This window comes from Odocoileus virginianus, chromosome 9, assembly GCF_023699985.2.
Source record: "Odocoileus virginianus isolate 20LAN1187 ecotype Illinois chromosome 9, Ovbor_1.2, whole genome shotgun sequence".
Taxonomy (NCBI): Eukaryota; Metazoa; Chordata; class Mammalia; order Artiodactyla; family Cervidae; genus Odocoileus; species Odocoileus virginianus.
The window spans coordinates 17,308,445-17,333,631 of NC_069682.1; the positions used below are offsets into that span (position 1 = coordinate 17,308,445).

A 25,187-nucleotide genomic window follows, 5' to 3' on the forward strand; every position below is an offset into this window, starting at 1 on the left:
GAGTTTACGCGTAAGTATACAACGGGTATGTGGGGAAGGGGCTAACCTCAATTTGACCCAAAGTAGTGGTAGTCCAAAAAGCACTTTCCATAGAAGTTTCACCGAAGCTAAAACTTAAAGGCTGAGGAGGGGTTCACCAAAGGAGAAAGTATGAAATGGTGAAACGTCCCAGCTGGGTGGCTTGGAGGTGATAAAGAGCTTGGCACAAAAGAGGAAATGAAATAACATTAGTCACTAGAGCATGGGTGTGAGGGTGTTGGTGCCGGATGGAGCTAGTGAGTGAAGTACGGCTAGGTCACACAGGAGGTCCGAACTGTTTCTGTTTCAGTTTCACCGTCTAGCATGCACCCACTCTTTTGTTGGTGGGCATCTCCCACTCTCCATGACATCAGCTGTATCCACAGCTATAGTCTCCTGCTAAAGAGAATGAAGCACAGAGACCCTTTACCTCCGTCTCCTGGCATCCAAGGCATAGTCGCAGGACCTGTGTTTGTCCACTCACACACCCTGGACCACCCTGGTCTCTGGATCTGGGCAGGAGTTGCAAAGTCAAAGGAAGAATGTGACATTTATTCATGGCACTGGCACCTGTGGCATCCAGCAGTGGCAGCAGATCTATCCAGGGGCTGGTCCTTCCATCTGGCCTCTAGAGTCCCCTCCATTCTTCTCATTTCCCAAGCCGAACAGGGATTCTGTGAGACTGCTACCATCTTCACAAAGCCTTCCTGTCTGTCTAAGTCCATCAGAACCTAGAACCTTGATCCGTGAACAGTGATCAGGAGGTTGGTTTCTAACTTAAGGACAACAGAAGCCTTAAAAGACTCCATTGAAGGTGTAACAAGAATGAAGTTGATTATGAACATCTCTGAAAGTCCTTTAGTTTTCAAACTACCTCCACCTGACTTACTTGGTTTTTACAGAAACCAGAGATAGTTACTATCATCTCTCCATTTGGCACCAAAATAAGAATGTCTTTGGAAAAATCCAAAGTGAAACTGTTAATTACAGAACAAATGTCAGAGATCAGGTCTTCTGACTTCTGGTACATTGCATCTTCTGTTTTCATGGCTTCCACATCAGAAGCAGTAGTGAATCATTTAAGCTTGGTACCTAAACTCACCTATAGAAACTCGTACACTCCATGCTCATCCCCATCTCTATTTATATTAGATACTAAATTCACATGAGAAAGTAGGTAGCAGTCCAAGAACAGAGTCTGTCTGTAAATAATTTTAAAGCACAATAGGACAGGTAAGAATTTACAGGCTCACAGTTTCATGTAGCTACCAAGTCACGCACTCTCACTAAAGAAAAATTGGAAGCTTGGAATCACAAGATGCCAAACAACAACAACAAAAGGTGTATTAGTAAAAGGATCAAGCAGGGTATCAGGGAGGCTGCTGGGAAGCAGCAAAGATCGAGAGTCCAATCATAAGCTTTGACTTGAAACGTGGAGACAATACCTATCTTGTAGGACTGTTGCAAGGATTAAACAAAGTAGCCTGTGGAATATTCTTAGCATAAAGTTCAATATAGAGAAAATACTCTATTAGATCTTCATTACCTTCCTTTGCTTCCAGAGACATTAGAGGACTAGTAGGAATTTGTCCCCAGAACAGCAGTTCCCAACTTTTTGGCTCCAGGGACCAATTTTGTGGAAGACAGTTTTTCCGTGGACTGGGGGTAGGAGGGTAGTTTTAGGACAATTCAAATGCATTACATTTGTCATGCACTTTATTTCTAATCTAATGCTGCTGCTGATCTGATGGGAAATACCAAGCGGAGGCCCAGAGGTTTGCCCTGGATTGATACAATGAGTCACAGAGGCTCATTAGCACAGAGAGCCATGGTCAAATCCAAGTGTATCGGGTGAGACTGGAGGGGTAGCCAGAGGGACAGGAAGCAGTCTCTCCCCTCCTTCTCCAGGCCAACTGGAGAAGGTTGTTGCGCTTTGCTTTCCAGTAAGTTCCGTGGAATTTAGACGACCTATTCAACCTTCAGGGATGTTAGAAGAAAGAAATTGGTGTGTCACTTGAAATAAAACACACAGACATTAATTCAACTTTCTTATTTCTTTTTCTAAAAACCAATTGATAAGCAAAGCTCTTTTCTTTTGGCAGGGGGGAAGAAACAAAAGAATATTTTGATAAATAAAGAGTATTTTCTTTTCTATGAAAACCAAATATTTTTCTACAAGCAAATTTTATTTTCCCAAATATTTGACAAGAGCAAGCTGTAAAATTCTGAAGGAGTTTAGTCAGCTGTGCAGATTGACTTTTGAAGTGTAAAATAAACCTTTACTTAACAGATGTCAGGACTGTGACTTTGAGAGATAATGACAGTTTTTATAGTAGGTTGGTGACAGAATTTCTAAGGAAAATGAATAAAGTTTTGGTGCCAAGTCTGAGAAAAAATGACAACATGATTATTAACAATTGACTGAATTGAGGAAAGCAAAAATAAGTGTTCTAATTTGTTTGATTAGACAGCATAAATTGTTCCATAAATACCAGTAAAATACATTTAACAAAAGGATAGGCTGTACCTTCAGGTAAAAATGAGAGTAACTCAAAGGCCCTACCTCCCTCCAAAATCACCATGAATGAAATTGATGGAAAATCATTTCAAAGGCTTCAGACAAGAGATCAAACAGCCACTGAAGATGTTTTAATAGCTATATTCAGATTCTACCTCTGAAGCAGCAAATAAGAAGTCTGCAAAGCTGACAAACACTTTTCAGGTCAGCAACCACTGAAATATTTAGTAGAACAGAAATCTTAGGCAAAATCAAATACCTCTGGGCCCCATTCCAGCACCCTGCAATCTTCCCTTCATTCCAAGCTGTTTGCCACTGAGCAACTTCTGGGTGCAACTTGAGTCCTATTGTTGTTTAGTTGATAAGTCATGTCCAACTCTCTGTGATCTCATGGACTGTAGCCTGCCAGGCTCCTTTGTCCATGGGGTTCTTCAGGCAAGAATACTGGAATGGGTTGCCATTTCTTTCTCTAGGGGATCTTGCTGGACCAGGGCTCAAACCCAAGTCTCCTGCATTGCAGGCAGATTCTTTACCCCTGATCCACTGGGGGAGGCCCAACTCAAGTCCTACTGCTCTGCAAAACCCTCGTGGACGCTTCTGTTCTACAGGCAGCTCTCTTCCTGGATCAAGAGGCCTCTGATGTGATCTTCACTGCACCACTGAGCACTGGCCCACAAGAGTCTGGTAACTCTTACTGCACTTGGCAGTGTTTCCCAGGAGATGGCACACAGGAACCCCAGCTTCACATATGGATCCAGTTCTTTTCTGGAAAGGTGAGCTTGGGGAATAAAATAGGTAACTCTAAAAAATTTCACCTGAAGATTTGAAGCACGAATCTGGCCTGAACATCCAGTTCCTCCCTTCACAGTTAGTGATTTTTTGAAATGGTTGGGTTGAAATCAACTATCTTGTTGTCTGGTTTCTATTTATTCCATTTGTTCTTTGTTTATTCTCCTTCTTTTTCTGACTTGTCTAGGTTTAATTAAGCAATTATAATTCAATTTCATCTCCTCTATTGAATTGTTTAACTTCTTTAAGATAATTGCTAGTGGTTGTCTTAAGATTTGCAATATAATTTTTCTATAATTTGTGTTCAAGTTCAAATAAATTTCATTGCTTCTTGTTGGGGAAGCACCTTGTTATGGTGTATGTCCAATTCCTCATTCCAATTCTTTGCAGTATTGTCATAAACTTTACTTCTGCACATTCTATCGCTTCTCGGCCTTTTGGCTAAGATCAAGTGTAGTACTTCTGCACATTCTATAAACATTTAAGACATTTGCAATATTTATGCTTTAAACAACTAGTCTTTAAAGCAATTAATGTGAAAAAATGTATTTTACTGCTGTTCGCCCCATCTCTAACGCTCTTCATTTCTCTGTGTAGATCTAAGTCTCTGACCTGAAGAAGCTCAGCTACCAGTGCATTCAATCCCCTCAGTTTTCGTTTGTTTGAAAAAGTCTTTTCGTTTTTTTGAGTTTATTCTGAAGGTTATTTTCTCTGGATATAGAATTCTGGGTTGAAAGTCTCCTTCAGTACTAAACTGGCCAGACCACTGTCTTCTTATCTGATGTCTTTTGAAAAGAAGCTTGCTGTATTCTCTGTGCTTGGTCTCTGTTGCAAACTCCTTAAAAGATATCATTTTGACATTCAGAAGAATGATATATAAAAGTCTGCTACATTTTAAATAGATAACCAACAAGGACCTGCTACATAGCACAGGGAACTCTTGCTCAGCATTATGTGGCAGGCTGGATGGGAGGGGAGACTGAGGGAGAACAGATACATGTATATATATGGCTGAGTCCCCTCACTGTTCATCTGAAACTACCACAACATTGTTCATTGGCTGTAGTTGTTTTCAGTCATCCAGTCATATTCAACTCTTTGTGACCCCATGGACCACAGCTCTCCAGGCCTCTCTGTCCCTCATCATCTCCTGGAGTTTGCCCAAGTTCATGTTCATTGCATTGGTGATGCCGTCCAGCTATCTCATCTTTTGATGCCCTCTTTAGTTCCTCTTCACTTTCTGTCATTTCATTGGCTATACTCCAATATAAAATAAAACATAAAATAAAAGTCATATAAGCTACAGTGAAACTTCCCTTGTTCATACACCATTTGACCTCCCTGGATTTTCTGATTCCAAATTCACTGTTGTTGTTTTCTCTTTAGACCAAGGAAACTCATCTTTACTCTTGCGCTTTTTTCAAGATCTATAAAATTCTTTTTGCTTTAAAATTCTATGATGGTCGACTGATGGAATATAAAAGTTAGGGCTTTTTTTTTTTTTAACAGACACAGACTTTATTATTTTCTGTCCATTTTGGGGATTTCATTAGCAAAGTAAGCTGTACCAATTTTGAGACAATTATTGTGCACACATGGAGATAAGGAAAAGGATGAATAATTTCTTTTAACTGCTTTACCCCCCTGTGTGAACAAGAGAGGCTGAGATGAGTGGGTGCAGGGGGCGCAGAGCAGTATTTCCAGCTGCCTCCCCACATATGATGCATGAAAAGGAAAACAGACTCACATTGGCATTTGGGAATTAATTCATGGCTACAGAGGAATGCAAGGTAGAGGAAACCCCAGCCCCCTACCTCTGCAGTTAATAAATTTGTGTGCAGATGAGAGAGAAGACCAGGTTCTAAGGCCAAACCCACAAAAGCTGTTTCTGATTGTTACCAGGCTAATTTCTTCTCAGTTTCATGATCATGAAGCATTTTCTAACAACTCTATCTCATTATTCTCTTCTAAGGGAACTCACTGTGTGAAGGGGGCATGGACTGCTTGCAGGTACAAGGGCAGTCAATGTCTTTCATGATTCCATCTCCACTCACTGCAGTGCTAGGGCCTGAGACCATTTAAGCAACAGCAGATATTAGGTATGATGATGACAATTTTTTAAAAGTTCTTTTCCATGGTAGCTCAGACAGTAAAGAATCCACCTGCAATGCAGGACACCTGGGTTTGATCCCTGAGTCAGGAAGATTCCCTGAAGAAGGGAATGGTAACCAACTCCAATATTGTTGCCTGGAAAATTCCATGGACAGAGGAGCCTGGAGGGCTACAGTCCATGGGGTCAAAAAGAGTCAGACTCGACTGAGAGGCTAACACTTTCACAAAGATTCATACCATGATCCTTTTCAGTGGCTTTAGAATTGAAGTGATGAGCAGAAATATTGGGTTTGTCACTGATGCAACGTTCCTCTAAAATGAAATACAAAATTGGAGGTCAGGCATGTGTGGTTGATACTGACTTTACTCTCTTAATTGACAGTATTGTCAATAACTAATGACCTAATTTGCATTGCAGAGGATCAGAATGGAGGGAATAGAGAAATAGCCTTTTTCAGTTCTGTATTTCATGAAAAGTATAAAACTGTTAGTGAAATATGTGACTCTTTTAGACTCTGGTTCTAACATACACAAACCCATTGCAAATGTTCCAGTTCAATCAGACCAGTTATTAGATGTCATGAAAATAATGAAAGGAAAAAGATGAGCTGGTTTAAATCACAAATAATGAAAGGAAAAATATTGGCTGGCTTAAAATTCTTTTCCCTAACTAGTTTGTGTAATTAGGAGCAGACATGGTCTCTCCCTCTACCAGGTTTTTCAAAAGTCAGAATGTTCTGCATCTTCTATAGCTTCCCATTTTTTACATTCTGAGGAGAAAAATTTATGCAGTTTCAACTTTTTATTGGTCAAATAAAGACAGAAAAGCTATTTAGTAAAATATACATATTAATTAAAATATGAAGTTACAGATTAACTCTGAAATGATAACTGTGAGTTAACTGCCCCTTTGTCAGAGACATTTTTTTTTAAACCATCTTTATTGTGGAAATATACCATTAGATCATAGGAAGAGTGTATTTGGCATGTCAAATAGATAGGTTATTGCTCCAACTTCCTAGGAATCTTCTTTTACTTGGAGAAATATGGAAATGAGAATGTAAATTTTGGGCTTATGTGAGAGACAGGAGGACCAAAAGAAAAATAAAAGAAGAGATTAAAAATAAAAACAGGGCTAATAAGTATTCAGTACTCAAGTATAAAAAAGACTCCCAGTTAATTACAGGGAAAAAAAAAAAAACTCAGTTTTTTACACCAGAATTATGTTACACTCATGCAATATTTTGTGATTAATAGCAGCAACATAAAAGCCTTCTGGGATGTTATGTTTGTCAAGTGGGAGATTAAATCCTACTCAGAAATAAACATGAAATAAACAAGAAGCTCCATACAATCCAGTCCCACTGCTCTGACCTTTGAAAGAAAGGGTAAATTAGCAATGTTTTCTGTAGCGTCCAGCCTTGCAAATGGTTAAAAATATTTCTGAAGGAAAAACACCCAGCAGAAGCAACGGGGTCACCAGCCCGCGGCACGTCTCGGCTCCCCCACGCTCCCCCAGCCGTCAGGCCGGCGCGTTTCCCCGCTCTTTTACCTCCACAAATGAGCACCATGCTCTCCAGCCCCCAGTACATCTGTTGTACAAGCTTCAGACCAGAGCCTGCAAGCAGGGGCTAGTGCCACCCACTCTGGGGCACTTGCTGCTCCACCAACTGTCAGCGATCGTGTGGTGTGTTTTCTCCTCTCCCCGTTTCCCAGTTCATGCATTTCTGGAAGTTAGCTGACAGGTAAAGAGAAGGAAATTCACCCAAAAATGAAATTCGCCAAAATTCACCTCCCACAGTGCATGAAGCTCTTTGCCATTCTTTAGAAATGAACACAGAACCTAAAGAATATCGATATAGGAAAAGTGTATCATATCACCAGAAAACCTGAAAATGGAACCCGCGGCTACCTTACCAGTTCAGACTGAACATCAGACATTCATTCACTCATTCAACAGCTACTTACAGGCTTGACTGTGCGGAGCTGATGTTTAAATAGATAGGTCTCAATAGAAATAATGAATATTAAAGTACAGTTGAATAGGCAGCAATAAATGACGAGTTTTATTATATTACCATATTGTACTTAAGGGCTGAAATCACGTCTTGGTTTTGTAGATTTGATCTTTTCCTTGCTTTCAGTGATGAGTATTTCAGCATGAATAAGAAATAATGTCATGCATCACTATCTGATGACATAGGGGCGAAAGGTGAAACAGGAACAGGAAAGAAAGGTCACGTTTCTTAGCCCATAGCACCTAAGTGGGATGAAGCACGGCACTGGGTAGGCTGAGATGACGAGCGATCGTTGGCAGAAGGAAAGCCTTGGAGAAAGTAGACATGCCTCTATCTGTTTGTGAGGTTATTAAGTGGCCCATCTCAGGGAGAGAGGAAGGCCCCAGGAGGTCCTTGGGGAAGCACTAGAGACCTCCCAGCTCCTACCTGGAGTGGATAGTGACCATTCATTGTTCAGGACCTACTTGACTATTTACATCCATTTTGATGATCTGTACTAGACTTGAGTTTGGACTGACCTGCATACGGAGCAGCAGAAACGGAAGAGAACTTAAGCCTTCTTGATTTGCAATCTGTTTATTGTAAGTATGACACCTGGGGAAATGGGATAACTTGCCCGTGGTCGCAGAGCAGATGAGGAATAGCTGATATCTAGAATGCAGATTTCTCACAGACTAGGCTTATTTTTCCAAAAGTCTCCTTCACAAGGCTCTTCTGACTAAGTGACTCAACATCCCCTGCCAATTTGGGATTAAGTTTGGCAAAAATGTAAGCATTTAGTTGTGTCATTTAAGAAATACTTGTCTTGGAGTTCCAATATATGTAGACCACTCTTTTGCTTATTCCTTAGCTTAGGTCTCATCCAGAAGTGTGCTGAAGCTGTTTGTTCCTACTCACTAGAGCTGATTGTTGAATTTCCAGCAGCTGTGCAAGTCAGATGATGTCATATCAGAAGCTTGATATCCACCCACCCTGAGGGGAGGGTCTTCACCAGGGTCTACACCATGACATCCATGCTGAGAAGCTGGTTGTCAAGGACTTGCCAGTGAATCACTGGTTACATCATTGCTGAATCTATAATTGGATAAAATATGTGCTATATCAATTTCAAACATTCACTCGATAGACCAACTCTCTCCAGCAACAGCATAATAGTCTGAATATAATTACCACACTTAATAAATATTAAATAATATGAGCCATCATATTCTTTTCTCCCTGTGAGTCACTTTGAGCATCCGGTGACCTTACCACTTGCATCGTAAAAAGCTACAAGTTCAAGTCAGCGTTATCTGGACGTCTTGGTCTTTAAAAGCTTACATGCCTACTCAGTTTCTAAATGCTATAAACTGCTAGAATTAGGATGTTTACAATCATAAATCTTCATCTCAAAGCTAGTCCCTTGCCTTCCTGAAAATCTGAACCTACAGACTGTGTCAGAATTGAAACAAGTTCCTTAAAGGAAGGAAAGACCACAAACTGCTTCCCACACACACCTGCCCCAGTACAAGGAAATAAGCCACTCAAGACAGGTTCACGTCCTGTTTACAAGGAAGGTCTAGTCTTACCTGCTTTCTTAAAACTGCTATGTGGTGTAATTTTTGGCTTATAATTGTATATGCTGAGTGATCTTGAATCACTACATCTGCTAAATCAGATGATCTGGTCTTTTTCATAGAAGGAACAATTTGAATTCACCATAAAATAGTAGCTCAGAGGCAAATAGTAGGTAGTGGTGGGTGGCTTTTTAAGTCTAAATGTTTTTCCCTATTTGATTTACTTAATTGAGCTAATGGGTTCTATGATCAGCTGAATAGTCCGGTAGCTAAAGTCATCATTAGCTATTTTCTTGGCTAACCCAATAATGACCCTTAAATTGTCTCCAGTATTTCCAATTACCTTTGAAAAACATGTGGAATGTCAGAAGCCCTAATAGGAAACATATATGATATGATGTTTATTGGAAATCTACTAGGAAAACTTGTCATTTTCACAAAGTCCTTTTAAGTGTCAAGCGGAAATGGTGTAACAAATTATGAAACAAAAACAGATAAGGATCTGAAGAGAGGATTTTCCTTTTAGAAATACTGGAATCAGCGGGTACTGCAATGATTTAGAAATCCTTTAGCCCAATCATTTCATTTTATGGTTGAGAAAACGAAGGCTGGAGATGATAATTACCTTATAAAGATAACATAGCTAACGAGTGGCAGCAAAATTAGAGCCCATTTTTTTTTCCCATTGAAAAATGTATTTTTTGTACGTGTCTATTAAAAACATGCTATGATTAAGCAGCACTTAAACTTCAAATTCCAAGTGGCTTAAGCCTCTCTTTCTTCCCTTTCTGTCTCTCTCTCTTTCTTCCTCTCTCACTCTCCTCTTTCACATAAACATAAATTGCAATTCATTTGCAGTATCATTTTCAAAGCACTGAACTAGCTGCTGAAGATGAGGTGGAGCGATAGAATGTCAGCATGAGGGAAACTCAGTTCCTACCCTCACTTTGCAGCCTGGTGAGGATGGTGTGTTGTCTGACAGATGGTGTAAGGTAGTAAACAAGAAGAATTAGGAGTTGGAGTAAAATTGCTGAGTGTGGGTTGGGTATGAAAGTAACTTTAGGTTCTAAGGTGGATCATTAGTGTTGTGACATAGGCTGAAATCTCACACGTAGGCAATTCCTCATTGGAATAGTCAGTTCGGGCTCCCATCTTGGGGTTTTGTAATTTTTTTTCTTGGTGTAGTAAAATTCAAGGAAAATTATTTTTGTCAAGCAAATTCACAAGAGAATGACTGACTGCACCTAACCTTATCTTGTTAAATCACAGTGTGGAAAATCATTGCCACAGGGTCTGGAATACCTGTCAGCTGGCCATCACACTCTCTACCCTGCAGCAAAATCTGTGAGCTGCTCGGAGCACTGCATATGCATTATTTATCTTCGGATGCCCAGCACTGAGTGTGATGTTTGTCACAGTGATGGTGCTCAAGAAATATATAGTGAATGAACGAATAAATGAGTTAACTACCAGAAGACTGCTTGTTAAGCATAAATCCAGCAAAAGGAGTTGGATGGTTCTAAGAAAGAGGGTCAGCTCACAATTATAAGTGTACAAAGAGACTATGAAGGATCTTCACTACACCATCTGCATCCAGTCATCTCGGAGACAATGATCAGGTCTCTGACTCCAAACGCGCGAGGGTCCATATTCTGAACCATGACGCATGATTCCCCCACCCTCAGAGAGAGTGTGGCACTCCCTTTCTGGCTCCTAGAGACAGAACTGGAGGTCTTTTTCGGGAGCTCTCTGTGTCTGGTCATGAGGCCCACTTCTAGATTTCAGGCTGCATTGGGTTTAGGTCAGAGAACATGACAAAGGATGGACAAATAGTGAACACTCCACTAGTTCAGCGGTATTTCAATTTTAGATGTGTTTTCCAATCTGTCAGCTACTAAATGGCAACCCGTTCCTGTATTCTTGCCTGGGAAATCCTATGGACTGAGGAGCCTGGTGGGCTACGGTCCATGGGGTTGCAAAGAATTGGACGCAACTTAGCAACTAAACAACAACAAATTGACTTTTTAGAGTCCGCGAACAGCTGCTCTGTGCATCCTGCCACATTCCACATGGCATGTGGAATCTTTGTTCCCTGACCAGGAATCAAAACCTCACCCCCTCCACTGGAAGTGCAGAGTTTTAACCACTGGACCACCAGGAAAGTCCCCAGACTTCCTAATTTGTTTACATTTTGTCCCATCTGCTATATTATTTTCTCTCTTTTCTTCTCACTCTCTAGATAGATAGCTTTCTTTCCGGAATCACTAAAAACTAAGTTAACATCATGTTTGTTTTATAACTACTTCATTATGTTTCCTACAAATGGAGACCATTCTATATAACCGTAGTACAATGATCAAAGTCAAGTAATTTAATACTGACATAATGTCATTGTCTATTCCAGTCCATATTCAAATCTTTGATTCAAGATTATGCATTTCATGTATTTTTTGGCGTCTCTTTAATATCTTTCATTGGTAATAGCTCCTTGATCCTTTCTTTGTTGCCCTTGACCATCACCATTTGAACAAGGCAAGTACATTATTTTGAACATCTTCCAATATGGGTTTACTGATATTTCCTCATGCCTGGATTCTGCTTGTGAATTCTTGGCAGGAATACTACAAAAGTAATGTCCTGTCCTTCTCAAGGAATCATATCAGGAAGCTCTTGATGTCAGTTTTTCCAAATATTGTTTTCCTTTTTTTTTTTGATAACTCAATTATAGTTGCATCCACCAGCTTACCCATGCAAAACTAATAGAGCCTCTGCCCAAGAACAAGTTTGGAGAAATCAGAAGCTGCTTACTCTTGCGAAACTTCTTTCTCTTGCTTAGTTTAGGATGGTGATTGTTTTGACCTAACATCTAGGGAATGCATTATTTGCATTCTGCCTGGAATCAAAACAAGCCTGAGTTATTCTTTTGCTGCTTGCTTGCTATTCCAGGCTGAGAGCTGTGTCAATGCCTGGGTGGCAGTGGGCCTCTCCCAGCCACCGTCTGGGCAACCACCATTATTGTGCATGCCTGTGGTACCCAAATGAATGGAGGTTGACCAGCTCTGTGGGTGGGAAGGAAAAGATTCGCAAGACGACAAGGCCCTAATTTTCATGGGAAAAATGTCTATCCTAAGCCTTACTTCTGGTTCTTGAAATAGTCTACCAAAAAAAGTGCTTTTTGAAAATGAATTTCAGCCAGTGAGCCATTCAAGAGAGCTCAGTTCCTGAAAGCCCTGGCAAACCCCCATCCCCTCAGTTTCCACAGTTCTGCAGTGCGTGATATCACACAAGTTGTAGATGAGTTGAAACAAGTCATCAATATTTCATTTCTATATTTATAACTCCACTGAAATGCAAGTCTGACAAAGCAAATGCCCATTAAGGAAGAAGAAAAAAAAAAAAAAGAAGAGAAAGAAATTTGCACCAGGGCGTTTCCTGGATATATTCACACTGATGAATCGAGGTCATATCCTCAAAGAGTTTGTTATATTCAGGAAGGTCCTGGTGAATATTTCCACCTTACTGCAAACTCAGCCATTATTACCCAACTTTCAAAGTAACTAGAGAGAGACAAGGAAGCAAATATAGACCTGAGCCCCTGCCAGGTAAAGAACTGTGGTCTCCACTTTCTTTGGTCCAGCAATTTAAGGCATTTAGAGGATAAATTATGGATTCATCCTTCTTTGTGATTGATTAGTCTCAATATTTTGATGCACCTTTTTCAGACTTGAGTGCTCCAACTCAGGGCCATGAGAGTAAGAGCCTTGAGCAGCTTACATTCCTGGAATTTTTAGGTTTCTGTCTCAATAGAATCCAGATATCTCCCCCAAAATCATGCACTTGACAAGTGGAGTGGAGAATCACCCTGGGCTACAGATGAAATTTTGCAGTTCTTTTTGCTCCAGTGGCCGGAAGTTCCTCAGGACAATAGAAAAAGTCTATGCAGACAAAACCATGGGGTGTATATACATATATATTTGGAGTTAGTGCTTTCATTTTCTTTGAGCAAATACCCAGGAGTGTAATTACTAGATTATGCAGTGGTTCTGTTTTGCTTGTTTGTTTTGTTGAGGAAACACCATAATGTTCTCCATAGTGGCTGCCCCAATTCCTTCCAACAGTAAATGAAGCTGCCCTTTTCTCCACATCTTCACAAACACTCGTTATTTCTTGTCTTTTTGATAATAGCCATTCTGATGGGTGTGAGGTAATACTTTATGGGAATTTGAGTTGCATTTTTTGATGATTAGTGATGCTGAGCATATTTTCACAGATCAGCTAGCCATCAGTATGTCTCCTTTGGAAAAGCACGTGGTATGCTAGATACCCTACCCATTTTTAATAGAATTGTTTGGTCGGTTGTTACTGAGTTGCATATTTTGGATATTAACTCCTCATCAAATATATGATTTGCAAGTATTTTCTCCATCTTTCTGTAGGTTGCCTTTTCATTTTGTCGATGATTTCCTTTGCTGTGCAAAAGCTTCTTAGTTTGACATAGTACCGCTTATTTATTTTTGCTTTCTTTGCTTTTGTTTTGATATCAAATCCAAAAAATCACCCCTGAACCAATGTCAAGCCATTTACTGCCTGTTTTCATCCAAGAGTTTTGTAGTTTCAGGTCTTCTATTCAAGTCTTTATTTTGAGTGAGTTTTTCTGTGTGGTGTAAGACTGTGGTCCAGTTTCTTTTGCAGGTAGCTGTTCAGTTTTCCCAGCACCATTTATTGAAGAAAATGTCCTTTTCCCATTGTATATTCTAGGCTGCTTTGTCATAAATTGATTGACCACACATGTATGGGCTTATTTCTGAGCTCTCCACTCTGTTCCATTAATCTACCGTCTATTTCTATGCCAACACTATACTATTTTGATTACTATGGCTTTGTAACATCATTTGGAATCAAGAAGCATGATGATGCTAGCTTTGTTGTTCTTTCTGAAGATTGCTTTGGCTGTTTAAGGTCTTTTATGGTACCAGAAAAAATTTAGGATTGTTTATACTACTTCCATGAAAAACTGTCAGTTTCTTGAGAGCTAGACCTATTTTATGTATTTTTCAGTTATTATTTCTTACCAGGTCTCATAGTTATCTCTCTCATGTGATGGATACCAAATAAATATTCATTGGTAGATTAATGGATCCCTATCACCTTGCCCCCAAGATACCCTCTCCTCTATGAGAGGAGACAAATATAGCATGGGTTGAATATTAGGTTGCCTCTTTATAGCTAATGGAATGTCCCTGACTAATAGCACAGTAAGTGAAGGATATAGTCCTTGCCTTTGGTAACCTACAAACTCACAATGCCACAGCTGGGGCTTAAGAGGACAGCACTTCCTCTCCATATTGGTTTCCCTGTTTGCATGAGGAAAATGCAAAAGCGTGTGTTCATGATGATGAACTCACTCTTTCCCTCTTGGAACACAAAACCATTTCCCATTTACCTGTGGGCCATCTCAGAGATCCATCCATCAGGGCTGGAGATGCCCTATTAAGCCATCCAGGCTGTACTGCAGAGGGGCTGACTGGTCCCCACTGTGCATTTTCCAGACCTTCATCCTTTTCACTCTAAGCCTTTCACACTGAATTTACAAATGGGTTTTAAACTGGATCACCTCAAGATGAATTTCTGTGCTCAGTCAGATGCTAGCAGTGTGTTATTTGGTTTGTGGAAAATGGGAGTTTAGTGAGGTTAATTTCTCCCTCCTCCCCACCTTAGGCTAATTATTGAAGAAACTGTTTGCAGACCTGGAACTTCTCATAATTCATCCTGCCTTCTGTTTCTTTAGAGTCGGGGCTCATAAATCTCTGTTTGTGATGACATAATCGGTTACGAGAGGAATGAGGTGGTACTGCCAGCCAAGAATTACAGCTACAGACAGACTCTAAGCAAACCAAAAGAGACTCATCCGGAGAGATACTCCCCCGCCCTTTTCTTCCCTGACTTGCAAGAGTTGATTTGTTGAAACACTCTCCTGAACAAGGAGAGCCACAACATATTAAACTAAGAGAATTTGATGCCTATTTGAAACATAGACTCCCAAAACCTGATGAAGCGAACAGAAAATAAACATACCTTAAGTGGAACCAGTCACTTCAGAATTTATTGTCTACTAGCAAGTACAACATTAAAAAATATCAAATCAACATCTTTCTCTTTAGAGATCACTTAGTTTTGAAATATAGTCAAATAGAATGTAATCTTCTATTTTTAATTTCTGTTTCCCTCCTCTCTTTATAGTGTCTATTTTACATCTCTTTTGACAAATGTATATATTATGCATTCAAAAAAATTATATAAAGAAAGTGAGAACCGTGGTGCATTAGAACTCTAAGAACATTTAAAAGATTTAGTCCAACTCCTAATTTTAGAGATGAAGATGCATGTCTGAGAGCTATTTACTGAAAGCAGGGTGTCATAGATGGTGTGGGACCTTGGTTCCTACCCTCAGCCCAACATTTTGGGGGCTACACTGCCCATTAATGAGATGTCAGATGGACACACATTTCCATTCATCTTGGCACAGTGCCATTAGTGATTATGACAATTCTATTATTAGGAAAAATAACTAATATAAGTATTCTTATTTCAAGCTCAGAAGATGGAAATGAAACTGAGAAGTATTGAAGTTCATTGCACAGAACACTGAAATCATTCTACCAGCCCTATCCTCATTTATATATATATTATATATATATATATATATATATATATATTTTGCCACACTGCACAGGTTGTAAGATCTTAGCTTCCCAACCAGGGATTGAGCACATGTTCTCATCAGTAAAAGCACATAATCCTAACCACTGGACCATCAGGGAATTCCTTGTCTTTATCTGTAAAATGGCTGGGTTGAGTAGCTGATCCTTGCATTCTTCTGCAACTGAAATACTCAAGAATTCTAAACCTTGCTGAATATTCTCTGTGAGGTTTGCCTTTTTCCTCTCCTGAAATATAACAATCCTAAACCTTCAATTTCCTCAAATGCAAAGCAGAGCTAATTATATTTACCAGGGCAGTGGTGACAGTAAACAAGATGATACACATAAAGCACATTTAATTCCTTGAATGAAAAGCAATGAACAGTAAACCACTTAGAGCTGCTCAAAAATAGCAGTAACTGTAGAATATAATCATCTCTGGATGAAGCATATATGGATTATTATTTGTTTGGCAGATTATTTTTAGCAAATGTTCCATCTCAGGTTGACTCCCCTGCTACTCAGGATGTATCAGGACTAGTCAGGATGAACTCAAGGAAATGCTAGCCACTTTTAATATTTAATAAAACCATCTCTTATTAGAAAGATAATTTGCTATTGCTTTGAAAATGTAAATTCCAATGCACTCCAGAACAAGGGTTTAATGGCATTCTGCTTGCCATTTGAGACTATTTATATATGTTTCCTCCATTAGGAAAGCTATGTGAGGGCTAATTATAATGCCTTTTATAAATTTAGAACATGTTCTTGATGTATTATAATTATTTTCTCCTTTATCATCTTACTTGCAATGGTATCTGCCAAGATACTTAAAACTGATTCATGCTCTTGAATGAACCTACCGTGGCTTGATCTTGGTATCCATTGCATAGATAGGACTGCTGCCTTTGTGGACGTGGCTTGAGCAGAGTAATCTAAAGCTGACTCAACATAGCCCTGAGTCAGCTGATTATTTGTTTAGAATGTGTAAAGCCTTCTGCATATAGCTAATGGCAAAGAGTGAAGTCTTGCCTTAGGAAGGAACACACAAAGCCATTGGCGTGACTTTGCTGTCGGGAATTCCTTTTAAGAAACAGAGGGGAGTACACCTGAAACTAACATAGCATTATAAATCAACTAAACTCCAATAAAAGAAAAATTTTAAAGGTTACACACAGCAAGATTCTATTTATATGTTATTTTTGAAATAACAGAATTACAGAAATGGATAACACATCAGTGGTTGTCAGATGTTAAGGAGTGAACTGAACGAAGAGAAATGTGAGTCTGGCTGTCTAAGGGCAACATGAGGGATCTTTGGTGATGAATCTGCTCTGTGCCTTGACTGTATCAATGTCAGTATTGTGGTTGTGATGCTGTACTATAGTTCTGAAAGATGTTGTCATTGGGGGAAATTGGTAATAGGCACAAATTGTCCCCTGCATTATTTTTTACAGGTTCATGTGAATCTCTTCAGTATCTCCAAAAAATGCCAAAAATAAAAAATAAAGAAAAGAAATGGAGAGAAAGAAAGGGTGGGCACGCATTTTTGTCTGTGTGCATGATTTTTGTTCAGTCACTAACTTGTGTCCGACTCTTTGCAATCCCATGGACTGCAGCATGCCAGGTTTCTCTGTCCTTCACTATCTCCTGGAGTTTGCTCAGATTCATATCAATTGAGTTGGTGATGATCTCTAACCATCTCATCCTGTGTGGCTCAGACAGTGTAAGCAACAGCCTGTAAGTAATAGTATCTCCACATTATTTCTCTTGCTTATCAATACTTGCCCACCCTGAGGGAGTTAAGACAATATTGTGTAAAGAGTGGAAGCTTAAAAGAAGACTTAGTGAACAAATTAAAATTTTATTGAAGCATCATGTGCAATTCCCCGCTTGACTCTTTAAAGGGGATATAAACAAACTGACACCTTTTTGAAAGGGGACAAGCAGACTGAAAGAATTTGTGTTGTCTGAGGAATAGTTGTGAAAATGGGGCTCCATGTACAACAAAAGTTTGTACATGGTGATGACAGATCCAGTGGGGACATGCTGTTGTTGTTTAGTTGCTCAGTCAAGCCCAACTCTTTGCGACCCCATGGACTCTAGCCCATCAGGCTCCTCTGTCCATGGGACTTCCCAGCAAGAATACTGGAATGGGTTGCCATTTCCTTTTCCAGAGGATCTTCCCAACCCAGGGATCAAACCTGTGTCTCCTGCATTGTCAGAAGGGTCCTTTATCACTGAGCCACCAGGGAAGCCCTGGGACATGTTCAGTTCAGTTCAGTCGCTCAGTCGTACCCGACTCTTTGTGACCCCATGAATCGCAACACGCCAGGCCTCCCTGTCCATCACCAACTCATGGAGTTTACTCAAACTCATGTCCATTGAGTCGGTGATGCCATCCAGCCATCTCATCCTCTGTCGTCCCCTTCTCTTCCTGCCCTTCTCCTCCTGCCCCCATCCTTCCCAGCATCAGGGTCTTTTCCAATGAGTCAACTCTTCGCATGAGGTGGCCAAAGTATTGGAGTTGCAGCTTCAGCATCAGTCCTTCCAATGAACACCCAGGACTGATCTCCTTTAGGATGGACTGGTTGGATCTCCTTGCAGTCCAAGGGACTCTCAAGAGTCTTCTCCAACACCACAGTTCATGGGACATGTTAGGTGTCTTCAAATATCTGAAGTGCTGTCAGGTGGGAAGAATGACTTTAATTCTTCTATTTGGCTCCCACAGCTATAGAAGGGCAGATGTTTGCTTATTATGAGGACATGTTTTCTAAGGACAAGGAAGATAGGGGAGATTCTGTAGACTATGAGCTCCCAGAAACAGAGGATTTGGGGCCCCGTGTGGGTGAACACAGGTTAGAGGAGGCCGATGGTGGGGGAAGGTTGGACCTGATGACCCTCAAGGGTGCTTCCATCTCAGAGACACTATAATTTTAACAGAGTGGCTTTGGCTAAATGACTGTTTGGCTCTCTTGTTTGTTCACCTGTAAAATGAAAGATTGTCTCAATCACTAGCTCAGTGATTGTCACTCATTTTTTTTTTTCAGAATGGTATTGAATCTTCTCTTTTCCCCTAAAGGAAATCTTGCTTAGAACTCCAATGTGAAAAAAGTAGAGGGAAGTTTTCGTCTTTGGAAAAAGGGACTGAAAAATCTGGATCTCTGGCCCTCGGCCTTCCCATCTCCTCCACCTCTGCCTCCCCTTGGGCAGCCACTGAGCACCTCTGAGCAATCTGGAAACTAGTTTGAAAACCACAAAATTAAGTGCTTTCTAATATTCCTAGCACTGCTACAATTTTATGATCATCATATAATTCTACAACTACTCCTTAACTAGGTTAATAAACACTAAAACTTATTTTTCAGACTGCTTCAGACTTGAGGCTTGGAGAGGAAAACTGTGCAGCTGAGTGGTTAAAAAGATCTACTCCAGGGTCAGAAAAGTTTGAGTCCAAATCTCAGCTCTGTATCTCATTCGTTCTGTGACAGTGGGTAAATTGCTTTGCCTCTCCAAGACTCAGGTGGTGCATATAGACAAAAGACCCATTGATGGAATTTTGGAGAGGATTAAAAGGATTGTTTCTGAAAAGCTCGTGTTATGTTTGAAATATGAAATAAATGCTCAAGTAGGTGGCTGCCTAATTAATAAAAAGACCAAATTAGACGGAGCAAAATGCTTCCTGAAGCATTCTTGCAGCTGTCTGCCTGTCTGTCTATGGTACCTTCTACTTCAGCTTACATGGCACCTCTTCTGGGGCTCCAAGCCCCAGCACTAACTCTCTTGCTTTCCTCCATATCCCTGAAGCCTCCCATCCTCAATGTTTGGAGGAAACAGTCTAACAGGAGAATACAGTTAATATGCTTAATTCTTCCCTTTCTTACCTGTCATTTAGGGAGAGTTGATGTTTTCCATAATCTTAACAAATTTAACATTCAAAACCAATACAGCATAGGTAAGTAATGGATAGTTAGGGAGTTTGGGATCTACATGTCCTCACTGCTATATTTAAAATGGGTAACTGAAAAGGACCTTCTATGTAGCATGGAGATCTCTGCTTAGTGTTATGTGCCAACCTGGATGGGGGGAGAATGGATGTATGAATATTAATGGCTGAGTCCCTTTGCTGTCCACCTGAAACTACCACAACATTGTTAATCAGCTACACTCCAATGTAAAATAAAGTCAAAAAATAAAAAAGAAAGCTTTTAAAACTGTAAGATTCAATCTTTAATTGATGGGATTCATGAAAAAGATATTTTCTGCAGCTTTCTATCCTGAGATTTCATCGACCTTTGTCCTAAATCATGGAACCACATACCAACTCTAGCTGATTTAAAAGGTATACAGAGAAAGGCACCTGTAAATGAAAAAGAATACATAGTAAACACTGTTTCATCACTTAACATACAAGCAACACACAGAAAAGCAAATCAAGGGCAAATAAAGATTTGTGGGGAAAGTCTCCCAGGGTAAGTGGGCTTTGTTTGGGTTTGGAAGGAGAGAGTAGGCATATGCATACTTGATTACATTTCTTCTACCTTCTTGGAAGTTTTGAAAGAAGGATGAGAGCACAAATATAGATTAAGACCGTCTGTCTAAGGATGATACCAAAGGTAAGTGTGCTTTGGGGTTTAACATACATGCTGGAGGCTCTTTACTGACTGGTTACTAGGAGACAGCATGATTCATTCCTTCCTTCTCCTCTGTGGCCAACCTCCTGTCATTTATCACCCAGCACATTGGATCAAGACTGATAGAATCTTTAGAAAAAATTATGGAGTGTTCTGTTCCAGTAAGGAGGCACTAAACTGTGGAAATAAAATGATCCCTGAAGATGAGGTCTACTCAGAAAGCATCCCCACAAGTACCCTGTATGCATTGACTGTTTAGGAATTTACTCCTGGTGGAGAGATAAACACAAGATAAAACAGAAACAATATCATTTTTAAAAAGGCCCACACATGGCAACATTGACCCCTGAACCCAATATGGACAGTAAATACTGTATCTTCCTTAGAGATTTTCTGCCCAACTTTCTGAATAAATATACTTAATTGTAACCCAGTGTTCCTAATTTCCATGAAATGAGACACTTAAATATTCCTTTAATAATCTTTCTAAAGAGTTTAATAACTGGAGTAGTGAAGAGCATGAATTCCAAACAATCAGATCTTCTGAGATAATTATAAATTAAAATACAAATTGTAAGACATATTAAGAAGTACAGCGGATATGAATTGACATAGAAAAAGTTGGTCATCTATACACTGCCCACTACCTCACGGGCATCAGCTTTAATGTACAATTTGTTGGGAATTTTATTTAAGGTTTTTTTTGACGTGGACCATTTTTAAAGTCTTCATTGAACTTGTTACAACGTTGGCTCTATTTTTTAATTCTTGGTTTTTTGGCCGCAAGGCATGTGGGATCTTATCTCCCCGACCAGGGATCAAACTCTCACCCCTGCACTAGAAGGTGAAGTCTTACCCACTGGACCACCAGGGAAGTCCCTGTTGGGATTTTTAATCAAGGAACATTTAAAGCATTTTCTTAAGAGCATCTTTTATTGTCAGAGACAAAGCCTAGGCAACATAAGTTTCACCTGACAGGAGAAGAAAGTGTTATTAAAGATTTTTTTTTAATGGGGAACTATGCCTGCGCGGGAAAGATTGCGCCGGGCGAGAGCGCGGACCAGCGGTGAGGCCAACGTCAGGGGTGTGAAGGGCGATGCGACAGATGCTTATTTTGCTGTATTTGCTGACGTTTTCACTCTGTGTTCTGCCCTTACCTTCTTTACCTGTTCAAGCAGATATCAAGATCCCTGCCTGCTGGGGATTTGTAGCAGGGAAGCGCATCTTCTGGGGAGAGAAGAAGGGGGTGGGAGAACGGGGAAGCAGGGTAGCTGATCTCCCCAGTTCAGGCCCGTGAGGACCTGCTCCCTCCTTGAGGCTGATGCGGGGCCTCCGGGGAGGTGGATGGGGGAAAGTCTAAGATGCTCTTACCACCCCAAGCTTTACAGGGAAGCTGCGGAGCAGAGCTCACCCCGTGACCCGGGGCTGCGTGACACCAGGAAGACGGAGGAGCCGCGGCCACCCCAGATCTCACCGTCAGATCCCCAGGCCCTGCTCAGACCCCCTGAAGGGGATGATGAGGAAGCCCCAACAGTGAGTCTCTCTCTCCTCCAGCCCAGGGGCAAAAAGGACTTAGCGATGATGTGAACTTGATTGATAGACAGGAAACCACCTTGACTTTATAGACTCAGATTTATACCTGCTACAAAAGTATAAATCTTTTTTTCTGGGCATCCCAGTGAGCATGTGCTCCGAGAAAGATTGCTGGGCTCTGACCCCAGCTCCACCACTAAGTAGTGGTGTGTGACCTTGGCAAGTCTCCTAACCTGGCTGACCTCAGTTTCTTCATCCTTAAACCTGGGCTGAGCAGGAGTTCGGGTTTCACATGGCTGTTGCAAGCGCAAAGCCAGAGTATCTGAATCTCTGACACAGAGTCCAGTCAATTACCAGCTATTACAATCATCATGAATGGTATTATCTAGGTTTCTTCTAGAACTGCCCCAGCTGTTACCTAAATGTGAAGGAGAGATTTATACCTTTAAAAAATCTTTCAATTGATACCCTAGTTATTTGTGGGTTTTCTTTTCATCATAGGCTTAACAAATACACAAAAATCTCTCTTTCCCTTTTAACCACCTGGAGACTACTAAATTATACATTAAAAAAGAAAAAAAAAAAAACCCCTTCAGGGAAATAGTTCCTGGGAGAAAGATATCTTTCCTAGATCTTCAATAGTTTCTTGAATCCTGACTAGGGGCAGTGCCTCCTGACAGCCAAATGAGAGTGCCAGCGCTGAAGGTAGGAAGTCCAGCCAACTCTATTCTTCCATCCAATGGGAATGAGATTTCTGATACCCAAGGATTCAACAGGCTCCTTAGGGTCTTGGAACACATGTCAGATAGGGCAGGGGAAAGGAGAATTCTTTCTTATTAATGACATATACTAGAGCGCTCTGAGATGAGCTGGATGAATTCTGTGGGAATTAATGTTCAGATGGTTGCAGCAGTCTGTGAACTGACTTACACTGGAAGGACTGCTTATGAATGAACCTGTATCGAATCGTTGCAACAAGAAGCAATGGTTGTGAGTGAAATAATCATGTGATTTGCTTACAAATTACAGAATTGCCTGAGTGAGACTGAGGGCCCTGCAGACAGCTCCTGGGACACCACAGTCCAGCTTCAGCCCCTGACCTCTAAATAAGTAGAAAGCTAACCGGCTCTATACCTGGTGGCATGAACTTCCTGGGTAGGTGTGATGCAGGGGGACAGAAGTGGGCAAATGTGTGCCAACCCCATCTGCAGCAGCACGTGTGTTCACTGATGTCTATTCACTCATGGATTTGGGGGCTTCATTTCTCTGGGTGGCCCATTCTGAAGACACAAGCTACAGGCTCCCCAACTCTGCACACACGGTCAGACTCTCTTAGTGCACCCCACCTCCCTCCAGTCCTTTGCCTTCTCCATAGCTCTTGACTTGTAGCATCTCCTACTTGGCGCCTATTGAAAGCACTAAATCTGATGTCTTGAGTTTTGACCTACAGAGCTGCCCAAGGTCTCCCTTTTCCATCACATAAAATGCTCCACAGTCCAGGCCTGGGGAACACAGAATCAGCCCACCTGCCTCTGCACAATTCTCATGCTATTTGGTCAAGGAAAATGTACTCAGATCAATCCTGTCCCTCAAGGTGTGAAGCTGGTCCAGGTCCCTTGGAGGATACAAAGGCTTTTTCTTCCGCCATGGAGTTAGATGGGTACAGGACAGGGTGTTTCTGTGGCAGATGGCACAGAAGGGTTAAAAGAGGTTATTGGAGGTTATTGGAGGCAGGTGCGGACAGAGAGCTCCCAGGTAGGAGCCTCAAAGAAGACTCTGGGATCTGGAAATTGTGACTATGTGGGTCGGGTTAACAGGCTGAGGTGAGGCTTGGGATGATAAAGTGAGTATTTGGGAGGCTTTAAATCTGGGTCTGAGGTTCCCTCAGGAAACTTGCTGGTGGACAGCAGCTGAGTGGGAATGAAGATGTTTTACTCTTTTGCATTCTTTGAAAACAGAGTATTCTCTAGAAATAGCTCAATAATTATCCTTGAAGAGTAATCAATTAAAAAAAATTTTTTAAAGAATAATCATGGAGCATGGTGGGGTGCGGGCTCAAAGAGCAGAAGCCCCAAATCCACGGGGGCTTGAATCCGTCTCCTGACACTGCTGTAACAAGTTACCATGAAATAGGAAGCCTAAAACAAAAGAAATGTATTCTCTGACACTCTTGAGGTTCCAAAGTCCAAAGTTGGTGTTACTGGGTTGAAATCCAGCTCCCTCCTGAGGTTTAGGGGTGAATGGGTGCTTCGTTCGACCAGCTTCTAGAGGCTTCGGCACTCTTGGGCTTATGGTTGCATCACGGCAATCTCTGCCACGTGGTCACATCGCCTCCTCTGTGTGTGTCTGTGTGTGAGTGTGTGTGTAGACCCTCCCTCTGCCTCCCTCTTACAAGGAACGTGACTCCATCTAGGGCACACTGGGCAATCCAGAATAATCTCTCCATCTCAATATCCCTAAATTAACCACAACTGCAAAGACTATTTTTTGCCTTAGAAGGTAACATTCACAGGTTCCAGGGACTAAGGCATGGATATTTGGGGGAACTAGTTTTCAACTGATCACAGGACTCATTTTTATACAGGCTGTCCTGAATTTCTCAGCAGTTACTCAGTCGTGCTTTGCTGACCCAAAGAAGTTCTACCCTTCCCCAAGTGCCCCTGTCCCGTTCAGACCTCTGGCCTAAATCTAAAAACTAATGCAGACCCCACTTGGTAAAGTTCTCTTCTCAAACAAAACCTTTCCGGGTCTTACCAACCACATTAAGAAATGCAGAGAAACAGATCAGAAGCTCTTTGTAGACAACTGGGTCTTATTGTGCATAAGAAAGTGGAGCAGCTCTGTAAAGGGATGGGCTTTTGGAAATGCCTTTAGGAATCTAAATACAAAAGCTTAAAATGGTCTAGGGCTTCTCAGGTGGTGCTAGTGGTAAAGAACCCACCTGCCAATGCAGGAGATATAAGAGACCAGGGTTTGATCCCAGGGTCAGGAAGATACCCTGGAGCAGGAAATGACAACCTGCTCCAGTATTCTTGCCTGGAAAAGCCTGGTGGGCTACAGTACATGTGGCTGCAAGGAGCTGGACACGACTGAGGAAATTTAAAAAAGAGTAGTATTATGGTTTGACACTGATTTCTTACCCCCAACTACCAATTTTTACTTAGCCTTTGTTTCTTGCTTTCTTTATTTTAATGTATTCTGTTGCACAATTGTAAAAAGAAGCCCAAGCTGTGCATTTCAGGGTCATGATTGCAAGTCTTTAGGAAGCTAAAGCCCCCATCTCTGACCGTATGCTTTCTAATACCCAA

At 41.0% G+C, this 25,187-nt stretch overlaps 1 pseudogene; it reads left to right on the top strand.

Annotated features, from left to right (window-relative positions):
* The first annotated feature begins 3,746 nt into the window (after positions 1–3,746).
* On the top strand, positions 3,747–3,894 carry LOC139036872 (U2 spliceosomal RNA; annotated as a pseudogene).
* The last annotated feature ends 21,293 nt before the right edge of the window (positions 3,895–25,187 follow it).